This window comes from Anabrus simplex, chromosome 2 (assembly GCF_040414725.1).
Source record: "Anabrus simplex isolate iqAnaSimp1 chromosome 2, ASM4041472v1, whole genome shotgun sequence".
Taxonomy (NCBI): Eukaryota; Metazoa; Arthropoda; class Insecta; order Orthoptera; family Tettigoniidae; genus Anabrus; species Anabrus simplex.
The window spans coordinates 445,513,364-445,530,234 of NC_090266.1; positions in this window are offsets into that span (position 1 = coordinate 445,513,364).

The window sequence follows — 16,871 nt, forward strand, 5'->3', positions numbered from 1 at the left end:
TTCTCTCGTGTTGTGTATTATTTGCCCGTCTGACTCGTTGGCAGAATGGTCAGCGTACTGGCGTTCGGTTCAGAGGGTCCCGGGTTCGACTCCCGACCGGGTCGGGGATTTTAATCGCTATTGATTAATTCTTCTGACCAGGGGACTAGGTGTTTGTGTCCGTCCCAAGACTCTTCTCTTCATATTCAGACAACATACCACACTACCAACCCTCACAGAAGCACGCAATAGTGATTAGGCTATATCCTCCATAGAGGGTTGGCGTCAGGAAGGGCATCCGGCCGGAAAACAGGGCCAAATCCACATGTGCGATGCAGTTCGCTCCCGCGACCCCACAGCTGTGGGAAAATGCGGTAGGAAAAGAAAGAAGAAAAGTAGTGTATTATTTTTCAGAATTCCTAAGTAACCCATTCATGATAGTTCATTTTTAACACAAGGTGGTAAGGGGGATACCTCTTATCATATTTCCTTGCATGAAACTGAGAACTTTAACAGACAGTTAACACAAATGTTAAAAATAAATTATCGGGCGAGTTGGCCGTGCGGTTAGGGGCGCGCGGCTGTGAGCTTGCATCCGGGAGATAGTGGGTTCGAATCCCACTTTCGGCAGTACTGGAGGTGGTTTTCCGTGGTTTCCCATTTTTACACAAGGCAAATGCTGGGGCTGTACCTGAATTAAGGCCACGGCCGCTTCCTTCCAACTCCTAGGCCTTTCCTATCCCATCGTCGCCAGAAGACCTATCTGTGTCGGTGCGACGTAAAGCCACTAGAAAAATAAATACATAAATAAATAATATAGTTCTAAAAGGTACATAAACTGGAATTATCGTTATTAAATGCTACTGGTATACATTATAAGACTTATTTCCAGACTATGTTTCTAATCATATCTGATTTCCCATATGATATCGTATCATATTCAATGGAACTGAGGGAAAGTTTAAACTGGACAATTTTCTTTGGGTTTATTCTTAATGTGACTGTTTCCCAAAAGGCCATGGGTTCGAATTCCACCCTTATAGTAGGCTACTATATATTTATGACTTGGAAAGGCGTACAGAATGAGGTACACTAAGCCTTACGAAGACGAATGAGGAGTTTCTTGTTCTGAAGAACATCGTGCGAAACTGTTAGTACTTGGACGATAAGGGTGATAAGATACATACATAGCCCTGGGACACATGGTAATCAATTCTGCCCTAAAATGGTAGTCCTTAAACGGCGTACTTTGTTTCAAGTAGCAAATATCCTTCAAGGTAAGTTTGCTTTACAGATTAACGTTCTCCTTGTTTATCTTCGGTAACCCCAATGAGACTGAAGACGTATACATTGTGCATTTATGAATACAAACATTATGTCATTTTCAGTATGTTTGTGACAAATATACTTACTTATACCAGAGGGAGATTTCCTTTTTACGTATTAAAGAGCTACGTGGTATATATTCCAATTGTAGAAGAATTGTTGTAGAATCTCCTTAATATGATATCCTTAGACATTAATTCAGCCCCTGCATACCTACTTATAAATTATAAAACAAATTTACTTCATGTATCCTTTGCTGTCTTCATCTCCAACGCATTTGCAGTTCCTCGTAGTCAAGGTAATAGCAACATTAATGAAAAATGTATTATAAACTTCTGCTTCGTGACAAACTTACGCTTCATTGATAGTGCCATCGGCTTGTAATCATAATAATCTTGATTTGATTTTACAACAACAATTAGGGGTAGTACAAAATACAAAAAAAAAATTCTTATTTTGCAATTCACATAATGTTCAGATTATTGTTTGTTAATAAAATGTGATTTTGTCCGCCTCTGTGGTGTAGTGGTTAGCGTGATTAGCTGCCACCCCCGGAGGCCCGGGTTCGATTCCCGGCTCTGCCACGAAATTTGAAAAGTGGTATGAGGGCTGGAACGGGGTCCACTCAGCCTCGGGAGGTCAACTGAGTAGAGGTGGGTTCGATTCCCACCTCAGCCATCCTGGAAGTGGTTTTCCGTGGTTTCCCACTTCTCCTCCAGGCGAATGCCGGGATGGTACCTAACATAAGGCCACGGCCGCTTCCTTCCCTCTTCCTTGCCTATCCCTTCCAATCATCCCATCCCTCTACAAGGCCCCTGTTCAGCATAGCAGGTGAGGCCGCCTGGGCGAGGTACTGGTCATTCTCCCCAGTTGTATCCCCGACCGCGAGTCTGAAGCTCCAGGACACTGCCCTTGAGGCGGTAGAGGTGGGATCCCTTGCTGTGTCCGAGGGAAAAGCCGACCCTGGAGGGTAAACAGATGATGATGATGATGAATAAAATGTGATTTTAAATCGTTTTTATATAAACACTAGCTGATGTACCCGTGCTTCGCTACGGGATTCTCAGAAAGACTGACTTGGTGGTTTTCCTAACTTAATCCAACATAGGTCATTACAAAAACGTCAGTAGGGATGTAGCGATTGAAAGCAATGTTATCATATAAAATACTCGATCAAATGAAACACCCCAAACTTTCTCACTTTCAACGAACACTACTACGGTGCCGATCTAAGAGTCCGAAGTTCCAGAGCTGGAATAACCAGGTCGCAGACTGCCGTGAACACTCCTCTGCCATTATTCCGTTAAACATGCACACTACTCATTCCAATCAGTGCCTCCGAGTAGGGATTGAATAGCTCGAATACTGTGATGAACGAATGTGTTACGAACCAGATATATCAGAAAATGTGTGAACCAGAGGAATGGCATGCTACTTCCCGCCAATATACAGGCAGGCTGTTTCAGTCGGTACGACCAAGCGAGTTGGCCGTGTGGTTAGGGGCGCGCAGCTGTGAGATTGATATATATAGATTTATCTATACGACCACTAATGACATAAATAACTTATTTCAGGATTACATTTCAGGCCTTCCCCTAAACTACCATTTCACTCAGCGTGAATAAAATAATTTATAGCCTAGATTGTAGTGGATCATCACCCGACATTACATGACGATTTTCATTAAATTCTCTTCAGCCGTTTCCTCTTGATGCGTGTACATACATACATATAGACGGACAGACAGAAATTACGGGAAAGTAAAAAAAATGCATTTCCTTGTTACTGTAGACATGACAGATACAGAAATACCATTCATTTCAAATTCTGAGCAATGTACAGGCAAAACACTTATTTTATATATAGATTACATTTCAGGCCTTCTCCTAAACTACAATTTCACTCAGTGTGAATTACATTATTGATAGCCTAGATTATAGTGACCTATTCCCAGACTTTGCATACCAATTTTCGAGAAGATACGACCACTAATACAATAAATGTTTGACAATTAAATTTTAGGCCTTCCCCTAAACTACCATTTTTCTCAGCGTGCATAGCCTATATTGTAGCGACTTATTTCCAATGTTTGTCTACTGATTTTCATTAAGGCACGACCACTAATAACATAAATATTTGAGAATTAAATTTCAGGCCTTCCCCTGAACTATCATTTCACTCAGCGTGATCAAAATAATTTATAGCCTAGATTGTAGCGGTTAATCACCCGACTTTACATTCTGATTTTCATTAAATTCTCTTCAGCCGTTTTCTCGTGATGCGTGTACAGACAGACAGACAGACAGACAGAAATTACGGAAAAGTAAAAAATGCATTTTCTTGCTACTGTGAACATGACCGATACAGAAATACCATTATTTTCAAATTATAAGCAATGTACAGACAAAACTCTTATTTTATATACAGGGTGAAGCGAAATTCGCGCACTCAGGCGTCGCATCGCGACTGCTCACATGCCAGCAATAAAAAAATGTCTCACAAAAGTTCGTCCTTCGAGTATATCATCATCATCATCATCATCTGCTTACCCTCCAGGTTCGGTTTTTCCCTCGGACTTAGCGAGGGATCCCACCTCTACCGCCTCAAGGGCAGTGTCCTGGAGCTTCAGACTCTTGGTCGGGGGAGTATGACCAGTACCTCGCCCAGGCGGCCTCACCTGCTATGCTGAACAGGGGCCCTGTGGAGGGATGGGAAGATTGGAAGGGATAGGCAAGGAAGAGGAAAGGAAGCGGCCATGGCCTTATGTTAGGTACCATCCCGGCATTCGCCTGGAGGAGAAGTGGGAAACCACGGAAAACCACTTCCAGGATGGCTGAGATGGGAATCGAACCCACCTCTTCTCATTTGACCTCCCGAGGCTGAGTGGACCCCGTTCCTTCGAGTATATTCGGCAGAAAAAGGGCGTTGAAGAGTGGCAATCTGGCAACACTGTAACCACATGTAGGGTAACTACCTCTGTCAGCACGTATTCTTTGTGCTGTACAGTTGGTGCAGTGGTTACAGTTTTGGGTTAGCATTCAGGAGGTCGAGGGGTCGATCCTGGGTTGAAGCGTATTTTTTTTATTTCATAAATGTAGTCCAGGTGGTATGGTATCTGGCAACTTAATCGTCAACAGCCATTGCAGCGGGTCCTCTAGAAACCCTTTGCACTTACATACTACGATCCTACAAATGGACGAACAATCGTTTCCCTTGGTCAGCTTTGAAAGACGTCCTTTCCACGTCGTGGGCGTGAATTTATTCGCACAAATTCATATATGAAATGCGAAACCTGTTTTCTTTCTACCGTCCTCCAACGATCTCATAGATTAGTAGCAACTGTTATTCTTGCCTCGTTCAAGTCCATTGTATTTCGTAAGGGCTTACGTTACCAGTAGGCCTAGCAAGGTATTTGTTGTGTTCAGCGTTACAAAATGTTGTAAATGTAGGATACATGAGACCTAAGGTACGGTGTCTTACTGTATTACAGTATGTAATATCCGATGGAAATTAGTAAACAAAAAATTGCGCCTTAACCCAGGATCGAACCCTCTACCACCTGCATGCCAACCCAAAACCCTATCCAATGCACCAACTGCTCAGCACGGATATATGATGCTGACAGAGGTACTTACCGTACATGTGGTTACAGTGTTGCCAGATTGCCACTATTCAACGTCCTTTCTCTGCCTGATATACTCGCAGGACGAACTTTTGTGAAAGACATTTTTTATTGCTGGCATGTAGGGAGTCGCACTGCGACGCCCGAGTGCGCGAATTTCGCTTCACTCTGTATGTGGATTACATTTCAGGCCTTCCCCTAAACTACAATTTCACTCAGTGTGAATAACATTATTGATAGCCTAGATTATAGCGACCTATTCCCCGACTTTGCATACTAATTTTCGTGAAGATAAGACCACTAATACAATAAATATTTGACAATTAAATTTTAGGCCTTCCCCTAAACTACCATTATTCTCAGCGTGTATAGCCTATATTGTGGCGACTTATTTCCCATCTTTGTCTACCGATTTTCATTAAGACACGACCACTAATAACATAAATATTTGAGAATTAAATTTCAGGCTTCCCCTAAACTACCATTTCACTCAGCGTGATTAAAATAATTTATAGCCTAGATTGTAGCGGTTCAACACCCGACTGTACATTCCGATTTTCATTAAATTCTCTTCAGCCGTTTTCTCCTGATGCGTGTACAGACAGACAGACAGACAGAAATTACGGAAAAGTAAAAAATGCATTTTCTTGTTACTGCGAACATGAACGATACAGAAACGCCATTCTTTTCAAATTCTTAGCAATGTACAAACTCTTCTTTTATATATAGATTACATTTCAGGCCTTCCCCTAAACTACCATTTCACTCAATGTGAATAACATTATTGATAGCCTAGATTATAGCGACCTATTCCCCGACTTCGCACACCAATTTTCGTGAAGATACGACCACTAAAACAATAAATATTTGACAATTAAATTTTAGGCCTACCCCTAAACTACCATGTTTCTCAGCGTGTATAGCCTATATTGTAGCGACTTATTTCACATGTTTGTCTACCGATTTTCATTAAGACACGACCACTAATAACATAAATATTTGAGAATTAAATTTCAGGCTTCCCCTAAACTACCATTTCACTCAGCGTGATTAAAATAATTTATAGCCTAGATTGTAGCGGTTCATCACCCGACTTTACATTCCGATTTTCATTAAATTCTCTTCAACCGTTTTCTCGTGATGCGTGTACATACATACAGACAGACAGACAGACAGACAGACAGAAATTACGGAAATGTAAAAAATGCATTTTCTTGTTATTGTGAACATGACCGATAAAAAAATACCATTCTTTTCAAATTCTGAGCAATGTACAGACAAAACTCTTATTTTATATATATAGATTATATATAATAGTTCTTCAGAGAACTTCTCGTTACACCTGTACATTTTATCAGGTTCCACTTGCAGTGTCCTGGTTTTTAAACATTTCTTTTCTAAGAATCCTTTTCACATTATGTCTAAAGTTATCAGCAACTTTTCATACAGCTTTTTTGGCTGTTGTCGCGAAGCGATTCGCTGCTCCTTTATAACATTGGGTCTCAGATAAGAGAGTAGGTCAAGGGCGTAGAAAGGGATTGGGCAGACTTCCAAAGCAACGTCATGAATACAGAATACACGAGCTCTATCTGTCAATGAAGCTTGTTAATTCAATTGGGGATGTTGATGTGTAACTGAACTCCAGTAATGAATCAAGCACGAATTAACTCCTCCTACAGGCTGCAAAAAGAGATGAAGATTTATTGGTGTTAGTCACGATACATAACTTACTCGCTGTTTCCCATGCATAAAGATATTTGTATGCTGTATGAATAAGAAATGTGCACATTCAGCCACTGCAGTACCAAAGTTGCTATCTCCTAGTTGTGTTGGTATACAGCACTTAAAGAACTGCTAACTTACTTTGTATCAATGTTTTATTTACTTGTTTTCTTATTACTGGACCAAAACGCCATCACAGTGAAATAATATTTATTGAAGTTCTTCGAAAACGTACCTTCTACTTCAATATACAAATCAATATATCTACCATTTTAAATATTCATTCCTCACAATGCCGTCAAGGGTCTGATGAACTTAACTAAAACAATTTAGGTTGATGCTTAGGAATATAAAATGTAAAATCCGAATCAGAGTACTCGTCATGTGAAGACGGAAATACACAGCCGGAAAAAAATATCCAAACACAAAGAAGGGTTTGTGGTAGATTAACGAAAGTTGGTATGCGTGTTGATGTATCTGAAAGATGACGATGATTCCAATTTCCCGCAAATCGTATTAGCGTGGCACTAGTGTCGGCCCCATAACTTGGCACATCAGGTTTGCTTTAAATACGGGCTGTACCGTGCGAGAGCGTTAGATATCTGTGAGACTGGACGGAGTGACTGTGAGTGGGTCAAATATGCCTTTACAACGACGAGAGGCTAGTATCAACAGCTCAGAGCGGTTGAACAAGGTCGTATAACTGGACTAGCTGAAGGTGGATTTTCCTTTCGCACTGTTGCAGAACGGTTTGGCAGGAATGTCTCCAACGTTCGTGCGTGCTGGCAGCAGTGGTCACGGGAAGGTACGCTCGCAAGAAGAGTGGGTTCGGACGTCCCCGTGGCACCACCAAGAGGGAGGACCGCCGTATTCGGCGTATAACTGTGACGCAGCGGACTGCGTCTGCAGCAGCAATTCGAGCGGCAGATGGCACCATAGTGATGCAACGAACTGTTCGAAATCGTTAACGTGAAGGACAGCTCCGAGGCAGAAGCCCTGCGGCGTGCATTCCACTTACTCCAAACCACCGTCGGCTGCGACTTCAGTGGTGACAAGCGTGACCTCATTGAAGGATGGAGTGGAGGTCCGTTGTGTTTTCCGATGTAAACCGGTTCTGCATTCCATGTGCCTGCGGCGTCGACACACTGGGCCTACACCAGGAGCCCTGGTCTGGGGAGCAATTTCCTACGACAGTAGGAGCACTCTCGTGTTTATCCCGCGCACCCTGACTGCAGATGTGTACGTCATTCTGTGATTCGACCTGTGGTGTTGCCATTCACGAACAACATACCCGGGGGTATTTTCCAACATGACAATGCACGCCCCCATGCCGCTGTTGTAACCAAACTTGATCTACAGAATGTCGACGTGTTACCTTGGACTGCTAGATGCCCCGATCTGTCCCCAATCGAGCACGTATGGGAAATCATTCGAAGACAACTCCAGCGCCATCCACAACTGGCATTAACGGTCCCTGTATTGACCGACCAAGTGCAACAGGCATGGAACTCCATCCCACAAGCTGACATCCTGCACCTATACGATACAATGCATGCAAGTTTGAATGCCTGCATTCAACAGTCAGACTATTACATCACTTATTAATGGCCCAGCATGGCACATTTGCGATTGCTTGCGTCGTGCGGATGTTAACCTGTAGTCGTGTACGTTAAATCAATTATATATGTTACCTCGACAAACATATTGCCAACATTTCCGTATTCTATATTCGTTATTTCATGGTGTTTGGATATATGTTTTTTTCTCCGCGAGTGTATGCATTATTTATACTGTGGATGGTTAGATTAGGTTTATGGAACATACATCGTTATGCCAGAGGACGATATTCTAACGTGAAAATCCGTCTAACGGACAAGCTATTATTTATTAGTGGTTTCGCATGTAATTTTGTAGAGATACTTTTAGATACTATTCGTGCAAGTAAGTTCCAAACTCGAATAGATTCAGAAAATTGTCTTCAAAAGAAATAGTCAAAGATAATCCTAGACCTCCCGGGATATATCATCGAACGACTTCAATAAACTTTAGTTTACTTCTCCGAAAATCCATATACAGGGTTATTCAACTACGTTCTGCATCTCAAATAACTCGTGAACCGTTAAAAATATCGACATTCTGTTTTCACTTTCAGTAATGGTACCAAGGGGCTCAAAATTTAATAGACTGTACGTTTTCATGTTGTCAATAACTTCTGAGATAGTACTAACTTTTTTTTACAAATAACTGCACTGTTTTCCACACATTGCCTTAAACGTGCAAACATTACAAATTCAGCACCGGGAGATAGCGGGATAGTATCCTCAGTGTCGGCAGCCCTGAGGATGTTATTCCGTGGTTTCCCATTTTCACACCAGGCAAATGCTGGGGCTGTACCTTAGTTTAGTATACGGCAACTTCCTTCCAACTCCTAGGCCTTTCCTATCCCATGGTCGCTATAAGATATTATGGCGACATTAAAGGTGTTAAATAACACATTACCGAGCTCGATAGCTGCAGTCGCTTAAGTGCGGCCAGTATCCAGTATTCGGGAGATAGTAGGTTCGAACCCCACTGTCGGCAGTCCTGAAAATGGTTTTCCGTAGTTTCCCATTTTCACACCAGAAAAATGCTGGGGCTGTACCTTAATTAAGGCCACGGCCGCTTCCTTCCCACTCCTAGCCCTTCCCTGTCTCATCGTCGCCATAAGACCTATCTGTGTCGGTGCGACGTAAAGCAACTAGCAAAAAAAAAACAAACACATTTTTGTACAGTGTACTTACGTGTAGGCTTACATTAGGAAGAATACCCGTCTCTCAGTAGAAGGTGAAGCAACGCTGTTGTGTGCGACGTGTCGGTTCGACGTAAAACCACTTGCAAAAAAAATCAGCACCGTGAATATTTTGCAAATGGGACAACTACTTCTCGAGTAAACGTAATGTATTCAAACATGCTTCATATGCCAGCTGGGGATTGCCCTGTTCGATTCCCGCTACGTATGAAACATGGGCTAGCTGTCGGCATAACAGCATTTCTTCACGTTCTGCTGAGAGACAGGTAATCTCCCTAAGGTACACGTAAATACACTATGCTAAAATGTGTGATTTAACACCTTTAATATCGCCTTTGATAACAGGTAAAGGAAAGGCAGACATGAGAGGGGTATCCTTTTCTATCCAAACTGCTCTTTCCTGATACCGTCGGTATTAGTTTTGCGAAGCCCGTAGTCTTCCATTTTCATGGCCTTCGTGGCCATTCCTTTACGTTTGTTAATTCTTCGAAGAATCGGACTCTTCTCTTTTCCCTTCTGATTCGTGCTTCGCCAAGTTGTAATAGTTGTACTTCTTCTTCAAATGATACTCAGTTTCATACCTCCATTACTTGTAAACATTCAAACTAGGATTTTTTCCCTTTTGCTTATTACGGTTACTTCTATTTCTATGCCATTTACCACACAGCTTCGTGGAGATGTGTTGCAAGCCGTGTCACGCATGTCGATTTGGCCCAGTTTCAAGGGTGCGGGGGTGACCTTTCTGGCGTCAATCATGTAAGGTTTCCACTTCTCCTAGTGTTAGTACTAAGTCAAGTGGGTTTTCGTGACGATAGGTTAGGAAAGAAGGGACCGGGAAGTGAGTGGTCTCTGTCTTAATCAAGGAGTAAATGGTATGAAAATGACAAAACAGGCAGAACCGTCTTCAGGACTGCCGATAGTGGAGTTCCAACCTGTTGTGTGTCCTTCGCGATCTCAGCTCTGCGCCTGATAGCTCCGCAACACGCCGTAGCCCGGATCTTTCCAGACTCTACGAGGTGACTGCAGTGCGCTTGCTTGTGACGTCAGCCAGCGCTATAAAAGGAGCAGCATTCCGCTACTTCCAGGACTCCCTAGTGTCCAACGCCAGATTACACTGCAAGTCGAACATGGAGGCTATCCCTCTTTAACATGTGTATCGAACAGGTGGACTGAATTCTGGCGATGAGGTTTCACCTCTGGGCACTGCTTCACCTCCCGCTTCCAGTAGCTACGTCGAGCCCCGATGTCAGTATTCTACCCATCCCACAGTCCTCACTTAGGCTCCGACATCAACATTAGTATTCTACTAATTGTGAATATTTATGTCAGCTCCTGACAAGCCTACGGCAATTACTAGCATTCGGTTAGTACGAACTTTCATTGCAAGATACACTAGTAATTCTACAAGGCAGATATTGTTCAACTATCTTGAACTCTCCCTTATTTGACAGACTATCTCCTCAAGATAGATTCGTGTGTATATAGAACTCTCATGTGTATAAAGTGTATATTTCAACAGACCCTCAGTCTACTGTTAATATCATCATTAATTGCGTGCAAGTTCATCCAGCTTCAAGAAAGGTTTAGTTATATTTATGTACATATTGTGTAAAAAACTTATTTAAGCAATAAATTTATGTTGTGTTTCTGTATACCGATTCCTTGTATACAACACAACCGACCATATCCCGAACGCAACCTAACAACTAAGCGACCCACACTACGTAGCCAGCTCGTTCGGTCTTCTGTGATGAAATGTCACGTAGTCGCATATCTATATCTCCAGATCCAAAAGACCTAGAAAGCTGTAATTGGGAGCACAGTTACATCTTCTGTCCTGGAGAAGCACTAAGAAAGGATTTTTCGAAATTCAGCTTCTGTCCTAGATTTATGCCGTTTGCCAAATAACAGAGGCTAATATAGGCGAAAATCAAATATGTCGTACGAGGAAGAGACAGAGCTCGTTTTAAGCATTGCGATTCGCTGAAGTAATCTCGGCAATTTCCTACGAGATAGAAAACCACGTTTCAAAGCCCTAAAACCAACCGCTTTCCAAATATTGGCATCGCATCGCCACCACTCTACAGTCTAAGTGCTGGAGAGCGCATGTTGACAGACTCACGAACGAGGCGAGCATTTACAACTTCCGCTTGGGCAGATAGAGTAAGACCTGCAGAAGGATTGCAGGAATATTATGATATTCGTTGAGAAAAGTTTACGGTGCTCACTGTCAGTTTTCTCATATACAGAAATATGATCAGACGTGCTTCTGCGTTCTATCAGACAGATTTACACCGCTCGTTAAACTACATTTCATACGTCATACACATTTTCTTTTCTATCTACCGGGCGAGTTGGCCGTGCGATTAGGAGCGCGCAGCTGTGAGCTCGCATCCGGGAGATAGTGGGTTCGAACCCCGCTGTCGGCAGCCCAGAAGATGGTTTTCCGTGGTTTCCCATTTTTACACAAGGCAAATGCTGGGGCTGTACCTTAATTAGGGCCACGGCCGCTTCCTTCCCATTCCTAGGCCTTTCCTGTCCCATCATCACCATAACACCTATCTGTGTCGGTGCGATGTAAAGCCAATTACAAAGAAAAATCTTTTCTATCTACCGTCTATACAAGTGTTTTAATTTTTTTGGTCAAATTGAAACCGGTGATAGTGGGTTCATATCCGATTATATTCAGATAGGGAACAAATGGCCGGCAATGCATATTTATTGTATTATGGACTTACACAGAGTACACCGCAAAACAACAACGTAGCCCGTTGTAACTGTTCAAAGTGACGACTGCCAGTTCATAAGCAAGCAAGGCTACGGCGCATGAATTTCTGACGCACTCGCTCAGAGGTCCCTGGCTTCTGTTGTACCAGGAGACAGGAAGCTTGGACCCTAACATGCAAGTCATCATCCGTTTCCACGGGGTTTCATACACCAACGACTTGACGTAACCCCAGAGGAAAAAGGCAAGAGATGTGAGATCCGGCGATCCCACTGGCCGTGGGACAGGACCTCCCCTTTCAATTCAACGATGAGGGTACGTGTTTTTCAGGTGTTCTCGGATAATAAAATCAAAGTGGGCTGGTGCACAGTCGTGTTGAAACCACATCCTTTCGCGGACAACAAGGGGTAGAGTCTGCAGGAACGTGGCAGCACATCCCCTAAGAACACTAGGTAACGTGGACCAGTCAAAAGGGAAGGCAGAGAAATATGGTCTTATTAAGTGATCTTACACAATGTCCTACGTTGACAGAGAATCGTTGCTGGTGTCCACCGATATAGGTAGCGTGGGGATTGTCCTCATTCCAGACATGGCTATTGCGGCTGTTGAAAACACCATCCCGGGTGAATGAGGCCTCACCCGTGAACAATACAAACCCTACAAAGTTCGACACTACAGCACTGCGGTGGATGATCCATTGACAGAAGTGAACGCGGGGCTCAAAATCCGTTCGTCGCAGTGAATGCACACGTTCTTCATGATAGGGTGTAATACGTACCTGTTCCATCAGCACTTTCCACACTGTATCCTTCGAAGCGTGCGTTTCACGGGCAAGTTGACAGGTGCTCATTGCTGGGTGGTCGGCCACATGATCCAACACAATCTCCTTAAAGTCTGGTGTTCGGACATGTCCTTGGCAGGAACCTTGGCCGTCTCTCTGTGGCGTGAACGCCCCCGTCGCTCGTAAGTTGGAATCCACGGAGAAAAACTTCTTCCAATTACGATGACGCCTGTGGGGAAAACGTTCTCTGAATATTCGTGCTGCTTTACGAGCACTACATCCTGCTACACCGGATATTAAATGCTTGTCTACTAACTCTCGTGACGAGTAACATTCCATTTTCGACTACGCGTCATGCACTGTAGACGGTAACACACATCACCATGGATTGATCACAAGCTGTCTGATGCAATGGAGAATTAACATCTGGGATAGCGGTGTGCATGCGGCACAGGTTAATGTACCGGTCTGATGCATGCAGTCGTCACATGACACACGTTCAATGAGCTAAGTTGCGTACAGTACGTCTGTTTGATGGCCAGGTGTGCTCCCTGTTTATCGCACGCTCCCTGTTCCAGTGTACAACAGACACCCGTGATCTATGCGAGAGTGCTGCAGAACTGCTTGCGCCGTTCCAATACATGCATTGAGAATGGCGGTCGTCACCTTGAACAATTATTATGAGCTACGTTGTCGTTATGCGGTGTATGCTGTGTATGTCCTTAACCCAACTATTGGTTCCCTTTCTCAATATAATCTGTTGTGGACCCACCATCAATTGTTTCATTTTGACCTAAAAAGTTTGAGACATCCTGTATTTTATTCTTAATACATTCCACTTTACAGACCCATTTTGATTACTTTATTATTATTATTATTATTATTATTATTATTATTATTATTATTATTATTATTATTATTATTGTTTTACAATTTTCTTTACGCCGCACCGACACAGATAGGTCTTACGGCGACGATTGGAGAGGAAAGGGCTAGGAGTGGGAAGGAGGCAAACTTTTCCTTAAATAACGTGCAGCACAAGCATTTGCATGGTGTGAAAGTGATAAACCACCGAAAACCACCTTCAGGGCTGCCATTACTGATAGCTACGTGGCCCAAACTGCGCAGGCAATATTTCTGTTACATCGCTTTAGTTGTTCTACGGGCATTCCTACAGCAGATTTTTACTTCAGATGTGTATATGTGTAAGTGTGTTCCTGTTACTCATAGCTGATTATATATATATATATTTTGCATGTTCATCTTCTATACCAGGAAAAGCACAGACGAGCTTCTGCATGCAGCTGTATCATTTTGAGCAGTACGTTGAGACATGCTTCTGCATTATATCATACAGCATCATATAGCTCAGTGAAGTAACTTTATTCACCGAGCGAGTATCTGCGGGATTTAGTCACGTAGCTGTCAGCTTCCGTTTTTTTTAAGAACTGTTCTTTTTATGTAACTGGATTAGATATGTATAAACATAATTTCAACCAAATATTTTGGAAATAAAATCTTGCAAACAAATCTAAAACACTAATTGTTAAGAGTATGCTATACAGTTCGGTAGCAAAAACAACGACACTTTTTCTTAGGAATTTGGTCACCTGTTGTCTGGAATATTCCCTCACTGGTGTGACTTTTAAAGTCTCTAGCATCCTAGTCAGCCACTGAAACATATGTACCAAATGTACCAAGACTGCAGGACATCCATTATGTTGATGAAGATCATACGTGATATGGATGGTGATCAAAGGCTGCATCAAGCTGTTGATATCGGGAATGTCTCCATCGTTCCTTCCTCAGATGATCCAGAAAGCCAGTGAGTGTGAGGAACATTGGTTGCTTAGAGCCAGAAAGGTTATAATGAATGACAGCGGCTAGAAACCATACAACTGCGTTCCTTTCCTAGTTCGATGATTTTGGATCGTCAAATTGCAGAATCTGTTGTTGGAGAGAATTATCAAACTCCGTATCCTGTATTGTTTTTATAACTTTCAACGTCCACTTCCATATGGCAGCAACATTTAGGCACGTATTATTCCGGTGAACCAAAGTGTCTGTAGAATCACACAGAGAGCATCAGTTATCCACTAGCTGCTCATATCTTTTCAATTTTTCACCAGTAGGGATGATCTCATTTAGATAGCTGTACACTGACACTCACCATTTTTGGGTAGCCATTAATTGCATGTATTTTTCCAAATTAGTTGCCAGTTCCTGATGTGTGTTTTAGTTGAATGTTCGGCTCGAAGTTTCTATTTTGAAGCATGAAGTTGTAGAGCTTTATAACTTCATCAAAGGAGCCGTCTAAGATTTGGGTACGCGGAATCTGTTCAAGAATTGCTAGTGCTCTCTTGTAATAATACTTGAATTCACGGGTTCGTCAGAAATTGGGATCTTCTCTTAGTTGACTGAATTTACAATCGAAGGATTCTCCCCTCATATGCATAGCCTTGATGACGTGTTTGACGAAGTCGGAACTATATTTCAGTTCACTCAGGCAGGCCCAATCCACCAAGAAGTTCCTTTAAGTTTATCTGATCTCTGCGCACCCTTTACTGAAAGCCTTTCCAAAGATAGCAGCCAATACATTTATATGCGTTGACAGATAACATGAGGAGCAGGTAGTATTTGTGCGATGTAATATATTTTAGGTATGGTGTACAGTAAGTGTTAATAAACCAAGTTTTTTGAAATGAATTTAGCCTTCGTACGAGATTTTCTGCAAACTGAAAACGAATCCCGGTCAATATAACATTCCAGTTTAGTTTTATTGTCTCGAGTATGTTCTTGCGGAATGTGATTTCCAAGAATTTGCACTTGTTGTTCGGACGAATACCGATCTCCTCTGCACGAATAGTGCGTTGCTTAGATCGTAGTAGGAGCATGGATGACTTTTCAAAATTTACCATTGCCCCTGACGAAGTTGAAAATTCCACCAGTACACGTCGTACGTCTGATAGGTCATCGCCATCGGTATGGTGTAACGCCAATTCATCTGTATAATCTACGGATAAGTGGTTCCATGTTTAAGATAAAGAGCAAAATGGACAGTGGACATCCTTGACGTACAGACCTATCAATTGGAATTCGACGTGACAAATTGCCATTGATCAGCAGCCGTGATGTTGCCGAAAGGTACATGCGCTTCAAGACCGTTACAAATTCTTCAGAAAACCGAATATGACGTAGGATTCTCCAAAGATAATTTGCGAAATCCAGTCAAAGGCTGTGCTAATATCTATGTTTGCAATTGCAACAGGCTCTTGAGGAAAAATAGAATAACAAACAATTAAGTCACAGAATGCCAAAGACATTTTGCATAATAGTCCTACCTGGAACCTCCACAGGTTTACCCGGTACCAATCAGTGTAAAGATAATCTGTTTTATTATGTCAGTTATAACTTTAACACATCATTTATAATCAGTATTTAGGATCGTTATTGGTCTATAATCCGACACATATCGGCAGCTTACTTTTTCGAAATCATTTTAATAATGTCTTCCGTTAATACGGGCCTTATTCTTTCATGGAATGCGTAGTTAAGAACGTGGGTAAGGTCATCTCTAATCACAGACCAGAAGCGTTTGTACCAGTCATAAGGGAAGCCGTACATTCCAGGCCTCTTATTAGAAGCAGCTCTCTTGAGAGCCTCTTCTAATTCCTCTTTGGTGATAGGTCTCGTGCGGGAGGAGCGATATTCTTCATCGACGTATGTTTCTGCAAGGGAAAGCAGGTTTTCCACACCTACGTCTTCTGCAAACATTTCGTGGATGTGTCGTTCACCCTCGTGTAGCAACTCATCTTTGGAGTTAAGAATGTCCCCTTAAGAGTCTATCCACTGTTGTATAAATTGTCGATTAGCATATTAACGCATATTTGCTATGTGGTGTACATATATATCCTTTACTTTTCCAAGA